Source organism: Xenopus tropicalis, chromosome 7 (assembly GCF_000004195.4).
Source record: "Xenopus tropicalis strain Nigerian chromosome 7, UCB_Xtro_10.0, whole genome shotgun sequence".
In the NCBI taxonomy this organism is placed as follows: Eukaryota; Metazoa; Chordata; class Amphibia; order Anura; family Pipidae; genus Xenopus; species Xenopus tropicalis.
This window is the reverse complement of record NC_030683.2, coordinates 125,395,365-125,403,687: the sequence shown is the minus strand read 5'-3', so window position 1 is coordinate 125,403,687 and position 8,323 is coordinate 125,395,365.

Here is an 8,323-nt window from a genome sequence, read left to right as displayed (position 1 = left end):
GCCTAGAAATCAGGGAAGTAAATTTTGTGAGCTTTAGGGTTTTTATGATCTGACATGTTTGTGGCTAATCTGTAGGGATTCCCCACAGTATCATATTCCTAATTTTCTCATTTTCACTTTATATATTGCTCAAGTACAATGAAAATGAAATATAACTATAAGGTTATTACCGGTACCGGATGTCCCAGCTGTTGATGTAGCGCTTGTCACTGGAGTAGTGAGTGCTAAAGAAAAAATAAAAATATTAATACATATATTGCACAAGGACATATGTAAATAAACAATTAGAATGTACAGTACTAAAAGTGCTAAATGGACCTTGAGTTGCAGTTTATGAGAATTATTGTATATCTTTAACTTTAGGGCAGTGAGGTTGGGGAATGCCCTTCCTAGTGATGGGGTAATGGCAGATTCTGTTAATGCCAATAAGAGGGGCCTAAATGAGTTCTTGAACAAGCAGAATATCCAAGGCTATTGTGATACTAATATCTACACTTAGGGGGAGATTTACAAAGACCCGAACGCTCCGAGCGTATCCTCGCCGGATCGCCAATACAATATTATCGTGACCAAAACAATTTTTCGTAAGCATTTTCGTGATATTTGCGATCTTCAGAAATTTTTGTTTCCAATCTGAATTTTTCCCATTCGGGATTCGAACTCGTGTTTTGATAAATATGCCCCTTAGTATTAGTGTTTGTATATACAGTTTATGTATGTGAGTGTATAGGTTGTGTGTGTTGGGTTTACTTGGATGGGTTGAACTTGATGGACTCTGGTATTTTTTCAACCCTATGTAAGTATGTAACTATGTAACTTGTATCCGTCTTTGACAAATTTAAAAAATACAACGTCAAATGCTCTCTGGGTAAAAAAACTTGAATTAAGGAAACAAATATTAACGTTGATAAATAAGAATATTGTTTATCAATGTTAGTATTTTTTTCATAATTCAAGTTTCATAGATCTTAGTTCATAGTTTTTAAGGGTTGATTTGTAAAAATTCCACTTTGGAATTTTTTTACAATTCAAGAAAAAGTACAGCAAAACCCCCCCCCCCCAAGAATATACACAAAAATATTCTTTAGGCCCCCAAATATTCAGTATTTATCACAGTAAAATCAGCAAAAAGTCACCAGAAAAAACTCTGCAAGTAAAAGCTAGCGAGTTTGTATTGAAGCCAACATTTGAGTACTGATGAGCAATATTTTTCAGCAGACATGGATTTGCAGTGAATTTCATTATTGGCAGGTTTTTTCATGAAATGGTCAGAAAACTTCGACATGGAAATTTTTTTTACATGCACAACAAGTTTTTTTTACACATGCAACAATTTTTTTCCGTGTGTTATTTTTTGCCATTTCGAGAACTCTTTCAACATTTTGAAAGAACTTGGGCAAAGCTAGATGGGACAGGTTCGCTCATCAATACAGTTAAGATTTTCAGCCATATTGAAAATGAACATGAAAATGTTATTCTCCCTGAAGTGCAATTTTTTTCTTTTTCAATATTTATTGCATAATTTTCTAAAATCTACTACAGGTAAAGGACCTGTTATCCTGAATGCTCTGGACCAAGGGTATTCCGGATAAGGGGTTTTTCCGTCATTTGGATCTCCCTACCTTAAGTCTACTAAGAAATCAATAAAACATTAATTAAACCCAATAGGATTATTTTGCATACAGTAAGGATTAATTATATCTTATTTGAGATCAAATACAAAGTACTGTTTTATTTTTACAGAGAAAAAGGAAATCAATTCGAAAAATTTTCATTATTTTATTAAAATGGGGTCTATGGGAGACAGGCTTTCCATAATTTGGAGCTTTCTGGATATCGGGTTTCCAGATAAGGGATCCCATACCTGTACTTGATTTGCAGCCATTTGAACCCAGATATATTCATATTTCAGCCTAGAAAACAGGGATTTATGTCTAATCTCTAGGGATTCCCCACAGTATCTTATTCCTAATTTTCCTATTTTCACTTCATATATTGCTCAAGAACAAAGAAAATAAAAGATATATATAAGGTCCCAGCTGTTGATGTAGTGCTTGTCACTGGAGCAGTGAATGCTGAACAAAATATAAATACATATATTGCACAAGTACACATGTAAAGAAACAATTAGAATATACAACTTCAAATGACCTCTGGGTAAAAAAATTTGAATTATGAAAAAAAAATATTAACATTAATAAATAAGAAGATTGTTTATCAATGTTAGTATTATTTCCATAATTCAAGTTTCATAGATTTTAGTTCATAGTTTTTAAGGGCTGATTTGTAAAAATTCCACTTTGAAATTTTTTCAGAATTTGAGAAAAAGTACGGCAAAAAAACCTCAAGAATATACACAAAAATATTTTTCACACCCCTAAATATTCAGTATTCATTACAGTAAATCAGCAAAAAGTCACCAGAAAAAACTCATTTTTCAGCAGACATGGATTCTCAGTGAATTTTGCCATTGGCAGATTTTTTTGGGAATTGGTCAGAAAACTTTGACATGGAAATTTTTTTTTTACATGCATACAAGTATTTTTTACACATGCAACAATTTTTTCCCGTGTGTCATTTTTTGCCATTTTGCGAATTCTTTCAATGTTTTGCAAATTTTGGAGCGAAGCTAGATGAGACAGGTTCGCTCATCGATACAGTTAAGATTTTCAGCCACATTGAAAATGAACATGAAAATGTTATTCTCCCTGAAGTGCAATTTTTTTTACTTTTTCGATATCTATTGCACAATTTTCTAAAATCTACTACTTGATTTGCAGCCGTTTGAGCTCAGATATTTTCTTTTTTCAGCCTAGAAATCAGGGAAGTAAATTTTGTGAGCTTTAGGGTTTTGATGATCTGACATGTTTGTGGCTAATCTGTAGGGATTCCCCACGGTATCTTATTCCTAATATTCCTATTTTAACTTCATATATTGCTCAAGTACAAAGAAAATAAAAGATAAATATAAGGTTATTACCAGTGCTGGATGTCCCTGCTGTTGATGTAGCGCTTGTCACTGGAGTAGTGACTGTTGAACAAAAAAGAAAAAATATAAATACATATATTGCACAAGGACACATGTAAAGAAACAATTAGAATGCCTAAAAAGTGTTAAATGTTCCTTGAGTTGCACCTAATGAGAATTATTGTATATCTTTAACTTGTATCCATTTTTGACAAATTTAAAAGATACAATGGAACAGTTCTTCGAGGTCAAAAAAATCTCTCCTATCTCACCCTAACTAATGATGAGTGAATTTTTTCGGCACACATGGATTCATAGTCAATTACCGCATTTTGCATTGGCGAATTTTTTTGCAAGACTTCTGTGAAAATGCTCCACAAAAAAAACTTGTTGTGCATCAAAAAAATGCCAAAATAGGAGCAGATATGTAAACAAAAAATTTTACAGTAAAGCCTCACAACACCCGTGTTTCGCAAATTTTCCCAGTTTGCTAATTTTTCTGTAGTTTTGCCAATTTTCCACCGAAGCGAAACAGGACAGATTCACTAATAATAATAAAGATACACACAACTTCTTGCTTAGAAGGCGACAGATAAGCATTAACCTTGGATCATGAAACCAACCAGGCCAGAGGAATGGGAAAGTAATGGATAACTGAAGTCACATATTTGCCCATATTTGCCCACAAACGATGGCTTTGGGGGACTGTTACCCAACTAAATTTGATCAATCTTTCCATGGTTTTGCTGCAATAAAAATGACTGAAACAAAAGGCAACTGGTAGGTAACACACACAGTCATCCATTTGTCATGCTGTAGAAATAGTTTTGGTTGGCAGTGGCTTTAGAACTTTTGGATTCTCTCTTAGGAGACTGCAGTGATCAAAAACCTACATACAAATGTGCCATCATTCCTCTTTACCTTCATTATTCATAGAGAATAGAGTGCTACCCCAACAAGTCTCTAATATAACAATTTACTCAGAATATGAATCTGGAGACTCTATTCAGGAGAACCGAGATCAGGTCCAGATAGTTTTTATGAAGTTTGTTGAAGAACTATTGTTCCATGCTACATTTTTAGGAAATACAGACACAGCCACTGTGTTAACTGGAAGAGTCATAAGGTGACAATATGGTAAAGGAACTTGGCGGCATCTGTATAATTTATTTAGGAAAGTACTGTAAAAAGAAAGCTTTAATTCCCATGGAAAAGGTGACTAGGAAACTATAGCGAAAGCTTGCCACAAAAGATGTGTTGCATGTCAAAAAAAATGCTGTGGTCTTGACAAAATGAGCGTGGTCTCATCAAATTTGATGCGGTCATGTTAAAATAGGAGCGGGCATGTCAAAATGGTATAGTTGCATCCAAATTGGGCGTGGTCGCGTCAAAATAGGTGCGGTCACATCAAAATAGGCATGGTCATTTCAAAAGCTATTAAAAATACTCTTTTTGTATAATAAAATATATTTCTAAGCAATTTTGCAATGTTCTTTCATGAACAAATTTTAAATGGTTTAAATGTTATTTGTAAATATAATCACTATTCTTTGCACTTTCAGTTCTGATTCCTAAAATAATGTAAAGAAGTCAGTAGAAGTTACGGGATTATAGCCCAGTAGGGGGAATGGAAGTCTGTTACCAGCAAGCCTGATTGATGCAGGATTTAAATGTGAAATCAGTATGTAGTCTTTTATATTTTCAGTTAGAGAATTAATACAATTAAACACGGCCCTCTCGGAGCAGCGCTCTAACAGGCACATGGGGAGGCAGATTTAACAATTTTTCACATTTTACAAAATTTTTCCATGCACGACATACATTATCAATAAGGCTTCTCAGAGAACATTGAGCAGCACAAGATGTGGCTACTCTGCATTTTAGGAATGGGCGGGGCAAATAGGGCTACAGTGGGGGGTTACAGTGCTGTGTTTTAGAAGGGTGGGCACTCTGGCAGTTATAACATGGGTACATGGGATTTATTCTCCTTTAATTAACTTAACCATTGACTTACATAAAATCATCAATCACCCTTCCCATTGACTTCTATAGAATCTCAACTGGTTTTAAGTGGGAGAGTATTTTCTTTGAATTTTCAAGATTTTTTTTACTTGATAAATCTAAAAACATCTAGCTTGAAATACTTGAACCAAAATATATTTGTGGTCATGTTGTTTTGACTGTGATCTGAGAAAACAATTATACATTTTAAGAAAAGTTGCCTCTATTGATGAGCGAATCTGTCCCGTTTCGCTCCACTGTAAAATACGCAAAACAGCAAAAAATTCCCCGATGTCTATTTTGTCGCAGCATATGTTTTTTTACTGCCGCAACCGCGCCAAATTTTGACAGGTCACACCTTTTTTATACGGCCGCTCCCATTTTGTCATGACTGCACCCTTTTTGACGTGACCGTGCCAATTTGCCGTGGCCACACCTGTTTTTTGTACGCGGCTGTGACTAATTTGACACGTGAGAAAAAAAAATCCGTGCAACGTATTTTCCCATGACGAATTTTCACACAACATTCGCCAATGACGAAATGCGGAAATTCGCTTCAAATCCATGCCTGGCGAAAAAATTCACTCATCACTAATTGCCCCACGTACAAGTGGTAATTGGGATTGTCCAGTTCAAAACTGCACGGGTGGCAGCCCTACCTCTATCTATATTCTGCCTGATGAGTATATCCAATCGTTTAATTAAACGTAAGGGATCTATTATACAGAAATAAATTATCCAGAAAGCTTTGAAATGCAGCAATGCTAAGTTTAAAAATTTTGATTTATTTTTGTTTCTGTAATGATGAGAAATTAACTGTACTTGATGATAACTAAGCCATGTTGAGGTGAGTATCTTCATATTTGTTTCATAACTCTGAAAACTGAACTGACGGTTGTGACCCAAACAGGCCTTAGAAAATCCAAACTGTTTGGGTCAAAACTAAACAACTGCAAACACTAAACAGATATCAGATAACAGATAAGACCATTGATTGAGTGAGTTATTTCTTATAGTTTTTAAATTATTTGCCTTTCTCTTCTGCCTCAGATGGGGGTCACAGACCCCTTCTGCTAAAAAAAATCTATTGCTTGTTAAAGCTATTTTACTGTTTTTGCTACTTTTTATTCTATTCCTTTCTATTCAGTCCCTCTGCAATTCCTCTTCCATGTTCTCATTTAAACCCCTGGCAGACAGCTGGAACTCCCTCCCTGAGACAGACATGCTAAATAACCATAACAAACAATTGCAAATTATCTCAGACTATCATTGTCTCAATTAATTTAAAGGTGAACAAATAGGACAAAAATAAAAGAAACAGAATGGTGGAACCCAGAAATAATGGCACAAACAAAAAGATCAAAGGGAACACAAACTGAAAGATCATAAGAAAGAAGAAGGAAAAAAATTATCTTTATCTGTGTATTTATTATGTTTTGTTCAATCCTTAACATTTCTGTCTCATATGTGAAATGATCTGCATATTCAAGATGGTTTCCTTCCTGAGAAATATGGTATTAGTCGCACTTTATCCTGCTGTAAAACCAATACAGGAATGGGATCTGGAAACCTGTTTACAGGAAGGCCATCTCCTACTTACAGCTATTCATTTGGAGTTTTATAAAGTGTTTCCTTCTTCTCTGTAATAATAAAACAGTACCTGTACTTGATCCCAACTAAGATATAATTACCCCTTATTGGGGCAGAACAGCCCTATTGGGTTTATTTAATGGTTAAATGATTCCCTTTTCTCTGTAATAATAAAACAGTACCTGTACTTGATCCCAACTAAGATATAATTACCCCTTATTGGGGGCAGAACAGCCCTATAGGGTTTATTTAATGGTTAAATGATTCCCTTTTCTCTGTAATAATAAAACAGTACCTGTACTTGATGGTTACGTAAGCTACATAAATTCATATTGGATTCATAATTGATTTTTGACAGATTAAGACCTGAAATGTCTTTTTTCAGAAAACCCCAGGTCCCAAACATTCTGGATAAAAGATCCCATACCATATAAAATTTCTTTCTTGAGAGTATAGTATGAAGAAAATGTGATACCAAGGAAGCATCACTGAATGTCCTGATTTATTCTGAATTCATCACATCATATGATTAAAAAGTCATTTCTTACAAACACTAAGGGGCACATTTACTAATCCACGAATCCGAATGGGAAAAAATCGGATTGGAAACGAACATTTTGTGGCTTTTTCGTAATTTTTGCAACTTTTTCGTAGCCATTACGACTTTATTGTAAATTGTCGTGACTTTTTCGTAGCCATTACGGTTTGCGCGAATTGTCGCGACTTTTTTTTAGCCGTTACGATTTGCTCGCATTTTGGCGCGACTTTTTCGTATTGAGCGCTCATAAACGGCGGGCAAACCTTTCAGACTTTGCATGATTTTGGAAGCCTCCCATAGGACTCAATGGCACTCTGCAGCTCCAACCCGGCCCAAGGAAAGTCTCCCATAGGGCTCAATGGCACTCTGCAGCTCCAACCCGGCCCAAGGAAAGCCTCCCATAGGGCTCAATGGCACTCTGCAGCTCCAACCCGGCCCAAGGAAAGTCTCCCATAGGGCTCAATGGTACTCTGCAGCTCCAACCCGGCCCAAGGAAAGTCTCCCATAGGGCTCAATGGCACTCTGCAGCTCCAACCCGGCCCAAGGAAAGCCTCCCATAGGGCTCAATGGTACTCTGCAGCTCCAACCCGGCCCAAGGAAAGTCTCCCATAGGGCTCAATGGCACTCTGCAGCTCCAACCCGGCCCAAGGAAAGCCTCCCATAGGGCTCAATGGTACTCTGCAGCTCCAACCCGGCCCAAGGAAAGTCTCCCATAGGGCTCAATGGCACTCTGCAGCTCCAACCCGGCCCAAGGAAAGTCTCCCATAGGGCTCAATGGCACTCTGCAGCTCCAACCCGACCCAAGGAAAGTCTCCCATAGGGCTCAATGGCACTCTGCAGCTCCAACCCGGCCCAAGGAAAGCCTCCCATAGGGCCCAATGGTACTCTGCAGCTCCAACCCGGCCCAAGGAAAGTCTCCCATAGGGCTCAATGACACTCTGCAGCTCCAATCCGGCCCAAGAAAAGTCTCCCATAGGGCCCAATGGCACTCTGCAGCTCCAACCTGGTCCAAGGAAAGTCTCCCAAAGGGCTCAATGGCACTCTGCAGCTCCAACCCGGCCCAAGGAAAGCCTCCCATAGGGCTCAATGACACTCTGCAGCTCCAATCCGGCCCAAGAAAAGTCTCCCATAGGGCCCAATGGCACTCTGCAGCTCCAACCTGGCCCAAGGAAAGTCTCCCAAAGGGCTCAATGGCACTCTGCAGCTTCAACCTAGCCCAAGGAAAG